This window comes from Panthera leo, chromosome C1 (assembly GCF_018350215.1).
Source record: "Panthera leo isolate Ple1 chromosome C1, P.leo_Ple1_pat1.1, whole genome shotgun sequence".
Lineage (NCBI taxonomy): Eukaryota > Metazoa > Chordata > Mammalia > Carnivora > Felidae > Panthera > Panthera leo.
In genome coordinates, this window is record NC_056686.1 from 83,730,079 (window position 1) to 83,743,738 (window position 13,660).

At 37.2% G+C, this 13,660-nt stretch overlaps 1 protein-coding gene across 7 annotated transcripts in view; it reads left to right on the top strand.

The window, feature by feature from the left end:
• The window catches only part of SNX7 (sorting nexin 7), a 178,180-nt gene that overhangs the window by 44,200 nt on the left and 120,320 nt on the right, over positions 1–13,660 (top strand). The window lies entirely within an intron of this gene.

The window sequence follows — 13,660 nt, forward strand, 5'->3', positions numbered from 1 at the left end:
AGCTCCATTGTGTGCTTGCTTTTAAGGATTCAGTAGATGATACTAAACTTTCTTCTAGAAAACAAATTATACGTTGAATACCCAGTGAATCTACAAGTTTAACAATGGTGCTTTTCTGCCTGTCTTACATTGTCTCTTATGATAAGTAAAGTATGAAGTTAATTTTTTTAAATTAGAATATTATAAGAAGGTATGGAAAGCACCTAGTATTGTTCCAGAAGGTTAGTGAGCACTCAGTAAATAAATCCACTTTTTGCTCATTTTATAAGCAAACGGTTATATAAAGTAGGTCGGTGTTCCTATACACTTTTTTCTAGTTATTTTAAAAACCTTTATGGAGGAAGTGTCTTTGATTTCAAGTTTTATCCTTTCCTTGCAATACATTTTAATGGAAAATTTCAAACATAAAAAGTGATATGATGAACTCGTGTACCCATCACTGGGCATCATTAATGTCCAAAATGTTGTCCAACTTTCTTCATCTTTCTCTTTCCTCACCTTTTTTTTCCTGAAATGTTCCCATGTAAATTCCAGACATTATATTATCACCCACAATATTTTAGTGTTTATATTTTATTTTCTTTGCATCTCTTCAGGGTACTACTTTCAGCTTGGAATTATTTTTCTCACTTTAAAATTGAGAAAGAGGCTTTCAAGGTAGAGTAACTTGCCCAAGTTCATATAGTTCTTGAAGCAGAAGTTGGATTGGAGGTGGTGGTATCACTTGCCATCCTCAGAGCCTGCTGCCTCCCAGAGAGCAAGTATAGATGTGGAGAAAATTGAGTATTACTTTGATTAACTTCTCCTGAGTTCTCTATGAAGCAGACCTTCTTACTCTTTTTATTTTTAATTTAAGGATTTTGATCAGTAATGAGTACGATATTGAGTGTGCGTATGGCAGGTGAGTGGGGAGTTCTTGAAACCACCCATTTATCTGTAGTATCCTAGCCCCCATCCCAGCCTGGCTTGGGGCTCAGCCTCCCTCTTCTCTGTTTTAATTTTCTCCCTTACTTTAATCATTTTCTAACAGAAGACAGGATTTCATACTTACTGGTTTTCTTTGTATTGTCTTTCTTTCTCTTTCCCCCAGTCCATTATGTATGCAGCTTAAAGCCAGGAATTTTTTTATTTGTTCCCTGAAGTGCTCTCAGCCCCTAAAACAGTGCCTTATACTTGGTAATCAATGAATCAATCAATCAATCAATCAATATTTAGTGAATAAATGAATGAATGAAAATAGCAGTGACTACTCTGATTCACAAAAACACACTGAAGGCTTAAAGCAAGAAGTCTCTACAAATTCAGACTTTGTGTAGAACACTGAGACTTCACTAAGAAGGGACTATGAATATCCTTGTTTTTCTAGACTATTTTTGTTTTTCAAACTCGAGTTCATTCTCCTGAGTGGAATGTGAATGGGCAGTGGTGGGCTGTAGTGGACAGAGTAGGAGAATGGCATCTGAGAGAGAAAATAAATAATGGAAACTGTAGACCCAATGGAGCTAGTACTCAAGATTGGGAGAAAAAAGAGGAAAGCCAAGGTTAACCTTTTCTTCACAGTAAGGTGTGTGTGTGTATGTGTGTGTGTGTGTGTGTGTGTGTGTGTGTGTAAATTTAAAGAGTCACTTGGCAAGAACAAAAAGTGGGCACATGTGCAGAAATTATAATTGTATCTTTTGAACTGTGGATTATTTTTATTTGTTAAGTAATTTTTAAAGATACTGAAATTAGCAATTAGATAAAATTTGCCCTTGACTAAATACTAGAAAAAGTACAGTATTTTAAAGTTTCAGGAGAATAGTTAAATGGCTTAAAAATCAAGCATCTGTTCAGAATGGTTTATATTCATATTTTAAATTGAAAGGAAGAGTAGTTGAGATGGTTCCAACCACAAAAATACAGGAAAAAATAGCTTGGGCCCAAATATGGCTAGGCTTTCCCAACTCAACTAAAAAAACACATTTTTTTTTCATTTGACTTGCAAATATTTTGTCTTTTGCTCTATAAAAATTTCCTTGATATCTCATTATAACCTAATGATCCATCTGTATTTATGATTTCATTTTATGTGTATGTGTCATATCCACTATAAAGTATTTTTTACCTAGTTATCCGCTATGTTGTAAGATTGGGGAACTTTGAAACTTTAATTATCTGCATTATATTCTGTAAGATATTTTAAATGAGATTTGAAACAGGCACATTTAACAGACGTTACAAATGTGTTTTTTTTTTTTTTTTTTTTTTTGTTAGCCATCAAAACAGATCCTTCCTAAAACATATAAGGACTAATTTAATGATTTATGAATGGTACCATTTACATTTTCAAGCAGTTTGTTTACAGGCCTCACTTCCAAATCCCTATGTGTTATGACGGTATCTTTGGGAGAAACCTTCCAGGGTTACTCTCAAAATGAACCTGCCATGATTGGTCACAGAACAACCAGAGGGAAGTTGCTTAAAATATGCAGGATAGGGTCACCATGGAAACGCGCCCTTGTGAGGTCCTTCCAAGGAGCCATCCTTTGCAGTCACCATGGCGACCCTGGCAGAGAACTGAATATAGCAATCTAGCCTGGTTGTTTACCATGGCAACTCAAGCAGGGCCACTTTGGAGACAACCCTGGGGCCATTTCTATGGAGACCCGCCAGGGTTGCCTTTAGAGGCTTCCTCAAAGTCACCTTTGGGTGGGATGCTATATGCATACCCAGCAAAGCAACTCACAATGAAAAGGTCAGTGAAATGAAGTTTTACCAAGAAGGGCAAAAACTAGGAGAGTAAATTAGTAGTGATGTAACATTCCAGAGGTCCTTTTGGACATACCAGGTGACTTCTATGTGGGCTTTGTGGCATACAAAAATAGGGTTCTGGTCTTTTACCCTGCCTGTAATTTTGTAAATGCTGTAAATTGACAGTAATGGTATTACTGTTACTCTTTCTTATCACAAAAATATACCCACAAAAATGATGTGTTTTCTTGCAAACTGAAACAGTGCTTTAGAGTGAATTCTTTTACTCATTATCTGGGTAGTTGTAAAGTGACAGCTTACAGTTTATGAGTTTTTTGTTTTGTTTTTTTTTTAAGTTTATTTGTTTACGTTGAGAGAGAGAGAGAGAGAGTTAGCTGCAGAGGGGCAGAGAGAGAGAGAGAATCCCAAGCAGCCTCCACATTGCCACTGTGGAGCCTGATGTAGGGCTTGAACTCACAAACCATGAGATCATGACCTGAGCCGAAATCTAGAGTTGGACGCTTAACCGACTGATCCACCCAGGCACCCCAGAGTTTGTGGTTTGTAGTTCTTACCTTGCACAACAATAAAATTAATGGTTGCAAAATGACCTAAACTCAGTAAAGACTTTCAGAATACCTATTCGAAGGTCAATTCAGCTGTTTATTTAGATTTTTGACATTTAGGCTTTGGAATTAGACCTAGGATCCAATCCTAGCTCATCTGATTTTTAAGTCTCTGACCTACAACATGTTTCCTACCTTCTTGTAGCCTTATTTTATCATGTATAATTTGGGGAAATTAGTAGTACCTTTCTAATTAGATTTTGTTTAAGGATTAAATGATACAATGGAAGTAAATCATTTAAATCATAGTAAGCACTCAGTGGTTGTTAGCTGTTGTTATTTTGATGACTTTATAGAAGTAATATTCGAGATGGCTCCTGTAAAATGACTTCAGCATTGTTCCTTGGAGAGCAAGGAGCATATTTCATGCAGACTTGGTATTATGAAAAGTAGTAAAAGCTCAAAAAGCATGCCAAAATGAGAAAACTAGGCTGATATATAGAGAACAGATAACAGGGGAGATGAGATGTGGCTGTAAAAGAAGGGCATAGTCAGATAGGAAGAGAGACTTGCTATTTGTCAGCAGGAGGAATATGGACTTTATCCTTTGGGCAGTGTGGATCCAGTGAGAGCCTGGACTGATGAGGTAGTAGTGGAGTTGCAGATGAGAATAAATTTGAGAGAAATATAGGTGAAAGATCGAATCTGTAGCACTTAAGAAGGAAGGGAAGCCAGTGTTTCAAGTTGTTAGTGACTCTTCACATTGCTAGCTTGCAGGGAGGGCAAGGATGCCTGGCTGGCTCAGTAGGTAGAGCACGCAACCCTTGATCTCAGGGTCGTGAGTTTGAGCCCCCACATTGGATAGAGAGATTACTTAAAAAATGAAAAGAAAAAAAAAAGAAAATTAGGGCAAATAATGGCTCTATAGACTAAATTATAGCATATAAAAGGGAGAAAAAAATTAGAGATCTACAACTTCACATCATGATAAGATGAACTTTAAGATAGAGATACTTAATGAAAGCTGTCCACAAATGTGGTTGAGTATCTACTATAAGAGAGACACCATTGCAAGCATTGGGGATATAGCAGTCAAGAAAACAGGCCCACATTCTAGTGGATGGAGACAATTATAAATAACTAATTAATTAAAATTTAAGTTGACTGTCTTGTAGTGATAAGTGTGGAGAAGAGGGAGTGTTTGGGAATAGTGCAATTTAATATTGGGGGTCAGGAAAGGTACTACCAAGAAGTTGATTAAGTAAAACCTGAAAGAGGTGAGATGTTGAACCATATGAATATCTGGGAGAAGAGCATTTCAGGCAGAGTCAATAAGTGCAAAGTATAAATATGCTTGCACGTTTCAGGAAAAGCCTGGAGACTAGTGTTACTGGAATAGAATGAGCAAGTGAAAGAGTTGGAGGAAATGAGGTCAGAGGGGTCAGGTCATGAGGTTTGGTCTCAGTGAAATAGGAAGACGACTGAACTGAGGAGTAACACATTCAGACATAAGCTATAAAACAATTACTGTGCTTAGGAAAGATAGGACATAACGTGTATGTGGTGTGTGCATGGGATAGGAGAACACCCCAGCTGGAGACCAGCTCTTACTATCCCAGTGACACATGATAGCTTGGATCAGGGTGAAAATGGTGTGAAGTGGTCAGATTCTAAGTACATTCTCAAGGTAGAGCTCTTTGCTATTTGGAGAACTGTGGAACTATTCTGAGCACCTAAGGATGATACCAAGGTTTTGGGACTGAGTAGTTGGAAGGTAAGAATTGACATTAATTGAAACAAGGAAGACTTTAGAAGGGACAGGTTTAGTGGAGAAGATGAAGAAATCAAATTTGGACATTTAAGATTGATGTGCCTATGAGATACCCAAGTGGAGATTTTGAATAAGGAGGTACACAGAAAAATCCTTATAAAAATCCAGAGGCCAAGGCAGGGATTCAGCTGGAGATACGTATTTGGCAGATGTTAGCCGATAGTATTCCAAGCATGAGATTTGTTGAAGTCGCTAATGGGTGGGGAAAAAAGAGGTCCCAGGACTTAGTGGGATTGAGCCTTGGCATATTCCAGTATTAAAAACTGGAGAAGGAATAGCTGGTGAGGAGAAGGAAAGGGAATTTATATAGCTTTGGCTGGTGGTAAATGATGGAGCCAACAAGATGAACTCAACAGATTTATTTAGGGTCATTCAATTTTTTTAACCACTTCTCCATTTATGAGGCATTTATAAAAACAGCCTGATGGAGAACAATTAAGATAAGTATAGATAAGAAAATATTTCAAGAGAAATCAAAAGTTGTATTATGTGCTCCAATACAGAAGATACTCAATGAAATACATATTGTTCAGTCAAAGTAAGAGAATTTTGACTATGGAGATAAAAGCACAGCAATAACCAAGATAATGAGGACAACTCAGATATTTGGAGGAACTTGTGGTTTTTGCAGTTTAGTTATTAAGATTTCAGAGTCAGAGCTTCTGTTTGAAAATGCTTATTCACTTCACTGCTTAACTGCAAGATAAATAAGGGTTCATCTGTGGTGCTAAATAATGCTGCATTTCCATTTTATTTTTGTTTTTATTTTTGAATGGATGATTTATAGTTTTCCACTCAAAGCAGCATTCAAATATAAATGAATATGAATACATTTGACATTTAGCAATATGTGCATTGAATCTGAAAGTTGGATCTAGATATAATGGCATAGCTGTTTAGCAGTATATTTATGTGAGCAAAAAAAATGCATTTTCATAAGATCATTATGATCTGCATTTGCATATAGCCACATTCAGTAGATGCAAACAGATACCAAATTTATTCAAGCTGGTCCTTGCTCTGTATGACTTGCTATTTTTGAACCGGTATTTTACTCTTATCCCCAAATAGTGGCTATTAATTTTCAGATGTTCTTGATAGTGTACTAAATGCTGCACAGAGAAAGATTGACTTTCCTCTAAGCTTCTAGGAGATGACAGTATTGACATAACTTTTTTTGTGTGGTGGGAGGGGAGCGGAGGTCACCTCTCCCTATTCTCAGATATTTATTGTCTTACCTCTCTCCCCTGACCTTTTTACAAATTTATTCCTTTCTATATGCCTCATTTCTTAGCATCTCATTTCCTCTCTGTCCTTCTTTTTAGGCTGTTTGCCTCTATGCGTGTGTCTCTCCCATATATGCAGGAACACAAATGTACACATACCACACTCCTCCTGTGGTAAAAGACACGACACTGTCCAGTGGAAGGAAAAGGGACTTTTTTCTTGTGTATTCATTTTATAATTTATTCTAGAAGGCATCCAACAGACTTTTCCTCATTTCTTACTGGCCAGAGTTGTGAAAAATCCATGATCAAGTCAGTTACTTGGAGTGGGAATGTAGCCATCAGAACTGACTTAGATAAGCAACAGTATGCCTACTGATGCAAGTACCTGAAAAAACTGGGGCCCTTTCAGGTAGTAAGAAGAGGAGTGCAGCATTGATTCTGGGTAAACAACTAATAAGCATGTGCCACAAATATACAGTGTGGGACATGTTGGAGTAGTATACCGCAGCTGGGTGGAAGTTAGGGATGGGAGAATAGGTGAGGCTATGTAATCAAGAAGGCCCTCAGCAGCCTCTCCTCCCAGAACAAAGTACCAGGCAGTACCTAGCATTCCGCTCCCTCTGTACCTTCATTGGCAGGCCTCTCATTCAGGGCATCATTGGTTTGAGTGGGGTGGGGGAGAAACATGTACTCCTATTTATATAAACTTGTAAAGGATGCTAATGGATATTTAATTCAATGGTAAAATGGCGTGTCTACCCTATCAATAAGAGTCTGTTGAGCCTAGGATCTCCATTAGAAATTCTGCCATACTACTTTTCCCCTCTGTCATTTGTTTTTATGCTCCTGCCACTTTTAAGTAGAGCTGCCTCTGCAAAGTATTTAATATGAGGTCTTCTTAAACCCAGTTGCAGAGTTTCATGTGATTTCACCCACACACTGTGTGCCTGTGTCATTTTAGGCAAGTTACTTACACTCTCCTTGCCTTAATTTCCTCAACTGTAACAGTTGTGGGGAATATCTTCCCTGGAGTGTTCTTAAATCTGCATCTGAAAACTCTTAGCCCAGTGCCTAATTAGTGTTAGATTGTAAATATTTTTATAAGCAATATTAGAAGAACTTTCTTTCAAGTATACATTGTGTGTTTTGTTCTTCTAGATCAAAGTGTAAGTGGTAGCTATAATTTTGCTTCTTAGACCTTCACAATGTAATAGATATATACACACATATATATATATATATATACACATACATATACATATATACACATGTATATATGTGTGTATATAGATATGTGTGTATATATATGTATATATGTGTGTGTGTGTGTGTGTGTGTATATATATATGGCACCTGGGTGGCTCAGTGGGTTAAGTGTCTGAATTCGGCTCAGGTCATGATCTCGCAGTTTGTGAGTTCGAGCCCCTCCTTGGGCTCTGTGCTGATAGCTCAGAGCCTGGAGCCTGCTTCAGATTCTGTGTCTCCCTCTCTCTCTACCCCTCCCCCTCCCCTGCTCATGCTCTGTCTCTCTGTCTCTTAAAAAATAAATAAACAGTAAAAAAAAATTTTTTTCTTAAAGAGGCAGCAATTATCTTGGGCTAAAAAGTGCTCCCACTGGCCCCACCTAGTCACTCTAGGTAATTGAATAGATACTTTAAAATGTATCTAAATTTGTACAGACTATCAACAAGTTGTGTTTTGGACTCCATAGAATTATTTTAACTAACCTATACCTGATATTATGCCATTTATTTATAACGAGGAACATTCTAAGAAGAACCACAAATCCTTTATGATAAATGTCAATAGCACTAACTACATTTTATTTTTCATTTATGAGGATTCTTGAGAAAAGTTTCATTTATGTCTCAGCATCAGCAAAAGAGGATCTAATTTCTCCTCAGCCATTAGCTTGTTTTCAGCATATACACATCTTGGGTTTTATAACTGATCCCATCCCACTTTTTGCCATAGGCTATTGACAGCCCCAATTCAGATCCACTTCTCTCTAGCAAGTAACTGTGCCTTTTGTGTGTCAACCTTACCCAGGCTTTACCATGGTTTTTCCCTACTCTTATTTTCCCTTTATACTAATGCCTTTATCTTCTTACTGTGTTTAAGCTAGTTGTAGAGAAAACATTTTGAAGCCATCTCAAATCTAATATGGCACAGATGAGAAGCGTATTAATAAATAAGGACTAGAGGTAAAGTATTTCAAATCACCTCAAAAATCAACACATTTTTATAATATATATGCAACCAAAAAAAAAACACATGTTTTTAGTCATTTTGGGGGGGGGGATCCACAAACACCAGCATGTCTGTTGTGAATACAAACTTAATCACTGACTGGCTCACGTTAACTGTTACTCAGAAAATTAGGATATACTTGGAGGTGAAGTGAAAAACTTGCATTATTTCCAGAATTTTTACCTATGAAATTCGCTTAAGGAATGTATTGCATATTAATGTTTACTTATTTGAAAAAAGAACACATAAACTGACAGTCTTGATGAATAAGGCTTGTGTATGTTTGTGGTGGGTGAGGGTGGAAGGAGGGTAGAGACAATGGAAGACTGTAGAAAAACAGAGGCAGTGTAACATTGTTGTGGATGATTTTCTAAAGGAAGATTGTTAGCTCTGTGTCTTTCTCCAGGAACATGTTTCCCCCCACTGTCCTAACCGCAACAGAAAAAGTAACAAATGGATAAGTAAGAGAAGTGATTTAAAATTCTAGTCGTTTCTTCTCAGGATTTAAGAAATTCTACTTATGGTGCCCTTGTGGATTTGTGGTTTTGTTTGTGGAGTTCTGCCCACCATAGATATAATAGTTTAAACAGCTGTCCCATATAGAAACTCAAAATAGATTCAATTTCCTTTTAATTTAGGCTTTTTGTTAATAAGAAATGTGTCCTAAGGGTCTGTCTTACATATCTCTTTCACTCCCGGCCCTGCCTGGGCACTCAATAAATATTTGATTATGCTTAGAGCAATAACACACTGGGAGTCTGAAGCCTGGAGAGGGCTTTGATTCACTTTTACTTAACTTGTGACCTTAATCAGACATTAATTATTCTTTATCCATGAACATGCAGAAATAATGCTTACTTTGAAGAAAATTGTTTTGAAGATGAATTAATGTTTATAAATCTAGAGCTTGTGTCAGTAAAAATTTTGGTAAGTTAGAGGAAGAAAGTATAAAAGAATAATATGTTAGGGAATATATAATGGTATCATAAAGCATATTATTCAAAGTATGAATCATTTAAATGGCACTTCTGAAAATAAAAAATATATATATATTTACGCAAAGAATAGAACCAGTAGTTTTTTCTTCCAGCACAGTGCTGTTATCACTAAATTAAGTGCATTTTGATTTGTTATATTTCTAGGCTTTGAAAAGTTTGCATCTTCTCGCTATTAAATCATAGACAATAGGGCAGTAAATTTAGGAGGAGATACTTATTGGACTTTCAAAGAGGTTCTAGATCCAAATTGGTGTTTTCCCTTGTGTAAGTATATTTCACATCTATATGGTACCTATTGTGTGCCAGGCACTGTGTTAATCATTTGCATATATTATTCAATGTACAACACGATAAGGTAGGTAGTAGTTTATTCCCATTTTATAGATGAGAAAATCAAGGACTAGATTGCCAATCACCCGAGAGTTACTAGCTGCCTCCCTGTCCAAGCACTTGGCTGTGGGGAAATTGCAGTGACAGACTGACAAAGCCCCTTATCCTAAAGGTAATTATGGTCTAATTGAGGGGTACTGAAAATAAAAGAAAAAATAATAAATAAATGATTTCGATAGTTTAATAAACAAATAAATTTAGCTTATTTAATAATAAATAACTTAATAAATTATGAAGAGAATAAAACTGGGTGATGTGATAGAGATACAAGGAAGAGAAGAGAAGGCCTTTCTGAAAGGTAACATTGAAAGGACAGCTAGATGCTGATAAGGACCAATCTTTCCAAGATCTGGGCACTAGTGTTCCAAGAAGAAGAATCCATGCAAAGCTCTGAAATGGGAATGAGCCCTGCATGTTCCAGGAGCATAGTCATAGCTAGTGTAGCTGGAATATAGCAATGTCTGGAAATGAGGACTGAAAAAGCAGGGTAAGAAAACTTAGGTCTTGGGTTTTATTCTAGTCGCCGCAAGAGCCACCGAGAAGTTCCAAGCAGGGAATACTTATGATGTGAAATGTCCTGTGCTCTTAAATTTGGAATTTTTAAAATCTTGATTTGACAGGCTTAAAGATAAGTTGCAAGTACAGCTCAAAAATCTTTTTTTTTTTCCCTTTGAACCATTGGAAAGTACTTTGCAATCCTTATACTCATGACTCCTTGATGGTGCATGTTTCTCACAAACAAGGAAACTCTTCTACGTAGCCATAATACAACTAGCAATATGCATACATTATCATTGAAACATGACTCTCATCTAATGCTCAGACGCCATTCAAATTTTGCCAGTGTTTTATAATGTTGTTGACAGCATCTAGTTGCATGTCTTCTTCAGTCTGGAGCAGTTCTTTAATCTTTCCGTGACTCTCATGACCATTACACCCTAGAGGCAACTTATTGTGTAGTACGCCTCCAATACCAACTTGTTTGATTTTTCTTTAGGATTAGATTTAAGTTATCAGTCTTTGACGGGAATATTGCTCAAGTGAAGCTGTGGCCTGTTCATTGATCTCTGTCAGGTGGCATAGGATTCTTATTTGGCCCATTAATGATGATGTCCTCTTTGATCACTTGATTAAGGTGATGTCTGCTCAGGCTTTGCACTCCTTTCCCTTTGTAAGTAATAAACATTTTGTGCGGAGCTACTTTGAGACTATATTATTACACTATTCCTTATCATACTTTAAACTTCCAGTTGATTCACATGTGTGTGTGTTGTGTGTGTGTTTGTGGTATTCTGTGTTAGTCAGTGGGCTGTTACTGTCACTGTGTATTTTGACATGCAGACTACACCCAATTTGGCTAATAGGGCAATCTTCAAGCTGTTTTTTTTTTTTTTCCCTTTTGACACGTTCCCATCATTCTTTCTCATACAACAAGACATTTGAGCCTCTTTGTGTACTTTTCTTGCCCCAGCCCTGGAATCAACCTTTTCTCTAACAAGCCTTGGTTACTTTTAGTGGAAAAAATTATATTTAGAATACAGGATCTTGGCATTAGATATGTTTGTTGCTATTGAGGTGTCACTAATTCCAAGACCTGAGTTGATAGAGATAGGGAATATATCTTTGTATAATGACACACACACACATTAAAATTTTTTTTAACATTTATTTATTTTTGAGAGAGACAGACAGAATGTGAGTGGGGGAGGGGCAGAGAGAGAGGGAGACACAGAATCTGAAGCAGGCTCCAGGCTCCAGGCTCCAAGTTGTCAGCACAGAGCCTGATGTAGGGCTCAAACCCATGAACCATGAGATCGTGACCTGAGCCGAAGTCGGATGCTTAACCAACTGAGCCACCCAGGCGCACCCCCCCATTTTTAGATCTGTATTTATTTGTCTAATTATATATATTGAACACAATTCATACCAATGCCTCCAGTTAAAATTCGGTATCATAAGCGTTCACTCTAGTTTTCATTCTATCCTTATTTGTAGTCCCCTTTCTGACAATGAGAAACAGGTTCCCATTATCCTTCAGGTATCTACTTATTTGATCAATCCCTTGTTTGTAACCAATCTCACATGGCATCTTCTTTCCTAAGTACCTCACTCCGCTTGTTTTTTTTTTTTTTTTTTTTTTTTCACCGTATGCTGGGCCACACCCATGCAAGAGCATCTTTACACTCTAGGATTCTGTTTCCTCATGCCAGCCCTCCTCTTCCCCCGCAATAAGGCACCCTCCTCAACCTGACTGGGCTGTTACTTCCGATTCCAGACTACTTTTTGCAGGGACTGCTTCGTCATGTTGCAGATGCTTTGATATCCTGCTCTGGGCCACCATGACTTTGTCTCCCTTCCTCCATCGGCATGGACACCAGCTTTGCTCTATCCCACCAAATAAGTTTCAGGACAGAATTGTTCAGGAAGAGAAAGGAAAAGGAAGAACTTGTAGGTGCTTTCAAATGCTCACTCTGTTTCCTGGATGGGAAACAAAAAGACCTGCTGAGCCCCATACAGTAGGAAGATGATGATGTCATAACCTAAGGTGGTAGTAGTGGAGATTTTCATAAGAAAGGTTAAGTGATTTGTCCACAGTTATATACCTAGTTAAATAGCAGATCCAGACCTATAACCTGGCACCGCACACCCTGGTCTCTTGTAAACACTATTTTTTTTTTCTGAGAGTAGAGCAGAAGCTCAGAATATTTAAAGACAAATAACAAGCATTGTCTACTAAAATCAAAACAGAAAAGAATTTTAAGAGTTTAGCACTTTCTCCTTTTATCCCCTCCAAAAAATCATATTTAGGATTCATAATACATTGGAAATTGCAACTTGAAAACACTTTGAAACATACAGAGTTGTGATGACCTCAGAAAGTTGAAATTCTTTCTTTTCTTCTTTGAAGGAATTATCATACAGAATTTTATTTTCACAAGGTCGGTATGTTATGCTAAAAATGATGATGATGATGATGATAGTTAACATTTTTTAAACACTTACTGTGCTTCTAAGTGCTGTGTCTGTATTATCTCACTTAAGTCTCACACAATACAGTGCAGTAGGAACTATTACTTCCTCATTTTACAAACGTGAAAACTGAGGCACAGAGAGGTAAAGTTACTGGCTCAGTATTGCACATGTTGGAGTTGTCAAAGCAGCACTCCAGAATGTGTGCTAGAAACTGTATTCCAATTAGATTATATTAGCTATAAAACTGTATTCCAGGGCAACACTTGAAAAGATGCTTATCAACATGCTTCAGATAACTGATATCAATCAGTTAGAGTTTGCATGTGTGATAAATTCTATTTGCCACTCTTGCTTCGAAACGTTAGTGGAGAGTTGAAATATTATTTCACAGCGAACCAGCAGTTTTCATGGTATTAATTGACCTGCTTTGCTTATCTCGCAGTAAAAAGAGGGTGTGAAATGAATTAAGGAGGCACAATTTCTTCCCTAATGTGTGTCCATGGTTCTCAATAGCAGTGTGTCCTGGAAGAGGTAAGAGTTCAGGATCAATGGGACATTTTCAAAATACACAAACTTCCAGAGGGTCTGCCCTTACCAGGAGACCCTCTGATCTAGAAGCTTTTAATCTGAAATGAGTACGAAAGAGGACAGAGAAATCCATTCAAAACAAATCTTTAATGTATTAAAAGACCT